Here is a 6000-nt window from a genome sequence, read left to right as displayed (position 1 = left end):
TCCATGTGATCACAAGAGAGCACAACAGTGCATTTTCCACTCCATGACAGAGAATTAATTTTTTATTATTAAAAAGGTAGCCATATGTGTTTTTAGTACAATACTGGCATCTTGAAATGAAAATAAAGAGCTGGTCCACTTGCTGTATGTATGAGGTTGGTTCCTACTGCTTCAGTTAAAAAGCACAACTTGGCAATTTCTAGTTTCTTCAAAAACGTCCAGCAAAGCAATAGAAAATCTTCACACCAAGCTGAAAAGAAATCTATTGCATCTGTAAAGTTTTCGAACTTTTTGAGCAACAGAAATTTCAGAGGAGATTGTTCTCATCAGCACTATGAATAAAACATGAGTTGGCATAGAAATATTTATTACTAGCATTCACCAAAAAACAATAGAATGCCTCTAAAAGCCTGAATGGAAAAAAAAATTAAAAATTAACTAGGACTACAGGAAAGGAAATGCTGATAATTGAGGACACCTACTTTTATGTCACATGACTGGAAAACCACACACACAAGTTAAAATGTAATTGAACTCCATTCTTTTTTTAACATAGTTGGAAAAGGGGAGATACATGGCATTGTTTTTGCAGTTTCTACAGAGGTCCTCTGCTCTTTTCTGTGCAATGTCACAAAAGAAACTTTCAGAATATTGACTAGTATAATCCTATATAATCCACAGCCAAACATTTCAAAGACACGAGAACTTACTTTAAACAAAGTCACAATAAAAATAAATCTTTTCTGCGGTGTTAGGCATCTTCTCAGGGTCTTCAGGAAATATACTCAACTATTTTCACAGTTAAGTAAAAACTGCAAATATCTTTAATTTAAAATGAGAATTTACAGAGGATTTCCCAAAAGACCACAGAAAATCATTGGCAAACAGCAAGTTTCTTTAATGCATTAAAACATCAGTTAGGGATGGATGCATAGCTTTTATGTGCTTAACACAGTCTTGCCAAAAAAATTAACTCTGTTTTTACTTTGTTTAAATTAATAAATTGCAGCATAAGCCCCAACCCTATTAGATTTTAATTTTGATGTACATCCTCTGGAAACTTATCCAATTACTCAATTTCATTCTTAATAGAAAAAGCACAAAAAAAGATCTGATTAGCACATAAATCAAATGGTTTTGAGATCAGAATCTGACCCAAGTCTAAGTATAGAGCTATTCCACAGAGGATCAACACTAATCCAAACACAGCAGCCTTGTTCTGCTCCAATTCCACCCATCATTTTAATCTTTCAGTTGAGTTGCCAATATTGTCTGAATTACTTTACTTCCATGGTAAGTGATGAGAAACAGAGGCTCAAACCTATCTCAGACTGAAGACTGGCATTAAACAGAAGGTAAAGTAAGCCTGCAAGGACAGTCCATCTCTTACATGTGACGACACAGAGGACAAAGCAATTATCTGTATCACCAAGTACTTCAGATCTTTGATACATGCTGTACTACACTGCATTGCTGTAAAGCAGCCAAACAGTTGAAAGAGCTTTTATTTTGCTGCTTGCAGCATCACTTCAGTGTGTACCAGGCAGAAAGCATGTCTTAGAATTCCCTCCCCTACTATGTGTGGAGGAAAGACATTGCCCTTTATGTTGGTGGAAGAGAAAGCTGTGTTGCCTCTGAAGTATTTGCCCACAACAAGAAACGGAACTAATCTCTGTGAAGTAATGAAAAGAAAGCAAGGGTGGAGAGAGCAACAGCAAGAATACATAAGAGATGCAAGCTTCAATAGTTACAGCAGCATCCAGTGCAGGTACATATATCCAGAAGAAATGCAGTTAATATTTAATGTAACACCTATTTATTCCTCAAGCCTTCATTTTTTCCAGAATTCCAGCTGACACTGAGAATGAACAGAAGGATCAAAATGTCTCCATGAACACCAGGACACCGAGATATAAGAGTAGACCTCCATCATCTCAAAGAAGCGAGGCTCATTTCTCTTTAATTTCCAAAACAGAATTCCTTGCAAAAGCTAACACACTAAACCACAGCATAGCCATGGGGCAGCTGTGAACATCTGCAGCATACAAGCTGCATGACAGCACGAGTTGGGCAGACAGGTAACAGTTCAGCAAACAGTTCTTCAGCTGAAGCAATTTTTCTTTCTTCAGCAATTGAAGACTTGAGGAAGGAGGCTTCATTTTCTTGCATCAAGCAATGGCAAGACAAGGAAATTGTTTTCTCTAAAGCTTAATCTTTGGTTACTTGAGCCATTACACCCTAGCTTTGGCAAAAAAACAAACAAACAAAAAACTGAAGTTAATCAAACCCTTGCTTAGATTACCCAGTTCTGAGGAGTTTTGTTAGCAGCACCCAAATTTCTTTTGTTAGGGACCATATCTAAAAGCAAAAACATATTAAAGTCATCAGAATAACATAGCTCTCCTGCAAAACACAACTGACATCTTCTGGCCAACCTTGGTTTTACTGGTTGGTAATCAAACACTTCATTCAGATATAGCAATCAAATTGAAATTGTTTTTGTTAAATAAAACCTCCAAACTCTGGAGCATGAAGTCATGATTTAAGAGCCACTCCACAGCAACAAGAGCCATTTCAGAGAGCATAAAGCAGAGCACACTGAACAAAGCAGAATAGAGAATATCAAAGGTTCTGCTGTCAGAGCTCACCCCCCCCCCCCCTCAGCTGGCAGTAGTTTCCAATACCTACAACATGTTTCCACAGCTAGCATCTTTTGGCTGGTGTGAGAGAAGTTTGCAGTCAGTCTGAGCTAACTAGCACGCTCTGTTTGCTCACTTGTTTGCCGACTGTGTTTCCAGCACCTTTAAGCCTTGCTCATTGACATTCCTCCCCTGCCCCCAACCCCCATCCTTTCTAATTCAGAAAAATAACTACAAGGTAAAAAAAAAAAAAAAAAAAAAAAAAAAAAAAAAAGTATATTTCTTCCCCTTTAAGAAATGCCCAGTTTAAAAGTTTATTTCCTTAATCCAAATAGAAACCAAAACACTGCTTCCTTTCCACAACTGCTCCGCTCTCGTTCATCTTTTTCCTTCAAGTTGTTAAAAGAACCTCAAGCCAAAGCATTCTGAGGGGCTCCATTCAAAAGGCATAACTACTTGCCCACCAGCTGAACTGCTACACGTACTCCAGTGAGTACCAGATTAAGAAACCTTTTCTAGAACAAAAGTTTTTTTGTTAATTTAGCATTCAGTGTTTGCAATTGTAATACTGAATTACATCCAGTCATGCACAGTCAAAAGCACAAGCATTTAATAAGAAACTAAAAACTATTTTAAAAACAGATGAATTGGATGCAAAAAAAGGAAAAAAAAAAGAAATCATTGCTAAGTTTCACTTGGAGAAAAAAAGTATATGGAAAGCCCCAAACCCACAACTACTATGAGCTTATGCATGAGATCTCATCTGCTTAAAACTTCACTTAAAACTTCAAAATGAAAACTGAATACTTTCTCATCTGTAAAAGTGCAGAAGGATAACGCATTAAGTGAAGTTAAACAAAAAAAGTTATTTGCATCTTCTCTGCCACATCCACACAGGTTCTCACACAGCAAAACAGCAGAGATAGCCAGTACGCATTTTTGCTCAGGCTCAAAGAAGCCAAACTCAAACAGATGCCCAGATGTTTGATAGCACAGAGATCTGGCAGGGGCCAAAGGGCCATAATGTTGCTGAACAGCAGCTAACTAACGCAATAAGAAATAAGACTCTCTCTTACCTGGCTGATAACTGCAGAGATCTGACAGGAGCTGCTTGAACTGGCCCTCCAAGATAGACAAGGATTTAGTAAATACCAAGTGTTTCATATGACAATTATACTTATTTGGAGGTTAACTTCTCAGCAACAAAGACAAAGAAAAAACACCTCTTGTTCATTTCAAATCATGGTTTGTAGCCTTAAGACCAACACACCCCTCAGATACTTTTCTGCTTTCTCTGCTAGGGCATCACAGTAGTGAAGATTGCATAGAAACAGTATGCAGCAACAGCGTGATACTGACAAAACCGCAAGATGTTAACAGTTCTACTTTCAGCTCCACTCAGTAGAATTCTAGTGCCAAATAGTCTCTGACTAAAATACCAAATGTGTGTATATACACACAAATATACACATACACTCAAAGTTCGAACAGCCTACCTTACCCTTATTTTCTTTTCATCCTGCAAAAAGGCAAGACAATTAGAATGAATGGAAACAAAGTTAAACCTGAAAGCCTAAGTACATGAACACTCACCAGTGTGCTGGAATTCAACAACTGTCAGTGTTTCTGTAGATGTCACGCTTGTGATCTGTTACAGCACACACAGAGCTGTACCCTCGAGTGAACACACATATGAGAGCCTATGAAAGATGTAATTTTTTTCACAGACAGTGAAATTTACCAAAGCACAGACAGGCTGTTCTGGTCAAGGAACACATGCTCCCTCTGCTGACTGGTTAATTTAATGGAACCCCAATGGTACCAAGATGCCATTGTGTATTAACAACAGTTTACATTGTCAGAGTACAGCATCGGTACAAGCTTCTAAGGAAAATAATGGAGCCTATTCAAACTACTTATTTTTATCTGAGCTTCAATATTTACCTTCTCTGCACAGGAATCCAGTGTATTTTCCTGTGAGCATTCAGCAGAAAGAACGCCAGGTTCTGATAAAGTAACCACAACATTAAATCTTCCACACATTTAATAAAAAGCACTTTAAACTTCAAGTGTGACATAAATATTTTTATTTACAAAAACAGCGATTTTCCCCAATTTACAAAGAAGTTACAAAAAAATCAAATATATTATGAAGGCCTGAATAGTTGGATACTAATAACCATAATCATTCAGGAACAAGGAATAAGAGTTTTCAACAAAAAACAAAGTGGCAAAATTGTACTTCAACTCAAGGTTTAAATATTAGAAAAGAATGTGTGTTAGTATTTACATCCACGCTTAATCTCAGGTGTGTTACCTCATGGCAGAATACCCACCTGAGACACCAGATCTTCAGAAACATAATTTAGTTGAACATTTTCAACTACGGCTTCTTTAGCTAGTCACAGTATTTAAAAAACCACACTCCAAATACAATGGATTCTGCAGGACTTGCACCTAAATGTGCTTTCAAGTCCTCACATCGGGGTGCTTGCACAAGTACATTAAGGCATTAAGTTATTAAACAACGTTGACTCTGCAAGTCACAAAATACAATGTCTATTAATACCTATTAGCTGTGTTTGCACTTAGAAATGAAGATGTATGTGATATAATTCAAACTGATAATTATTTTCTTTACATATCAGGACATACTGTTGTCATTAGCCTGTAACAAACTCCATGGAACGTACAGTTCAATCTCCCATTTGTTTCTTTATGAAAACAAAGTAACTGGTTTAATTTATCCTTTTCCACTCTAGGATAATTATGATGCTGTGTGTTAAACTGAGCAAAACCAAGGAGAAATTAGAAGCAGCACTCTTCTGACTGTGAAATGGATTCCCTAAAACAATCATTATTGACTAGCAGCTGCAATTACAACAACCTGTATAAAAGCATATTTATGAGTAACACACAGAAAGAGTTGTCGTAGCACTCTATCAAGGACAAGGCAGATTTCATCTCTGGCTCTACTTGAGAAAAGAACAGAACAGCCTATTTCTGCACCCTTTATACTAGGAGCCTTGCTGTACATTACAAATTTGCTAGATAACCTTCATAAGAATTGTATCACTTGATACCAGCTCTAATGTGGTTCGGTTCAGGCTCTTTGTTCCTCTGGCCACACTGTTAAGTAATTTTTTTATTAAGAGGTAGTCTAGTAACATATGCTTTTACACCTAAAAATCAAAGCAATGAAGCATATAAGTATTGACCAGATATTTTCAGAGCAAATGGAACAGCTCATTAAAGCCAAAGGTGCTCAGGAACACTGTTTAATGATGCCCCTCCTCATCCAATTGCCTTGCAGGTAGGCTCAATCTTTTCTCAGGTTAACTCATAGCCTGACTATCGTTGT

This window comes from Lagopus muta, chromosome 12, assembly GCF_023343835.1.
Source record: "Lagopus muta isolate bLagMut1 chromosome 12, bLagMut1 primary, whole genome shotgun sequence".
NCBI classification, from domain to species: domain Eukaryota; kingdom Metazoa; phylum Chordata; class Aves; order Galliformes; family Phasianidae; genus Lagopus; species Lagopus muta.
The sequence above is the reverse complement of the archived record's forward strand: the minus strand, read 5'-3'. Positions refer to the sequence as shown.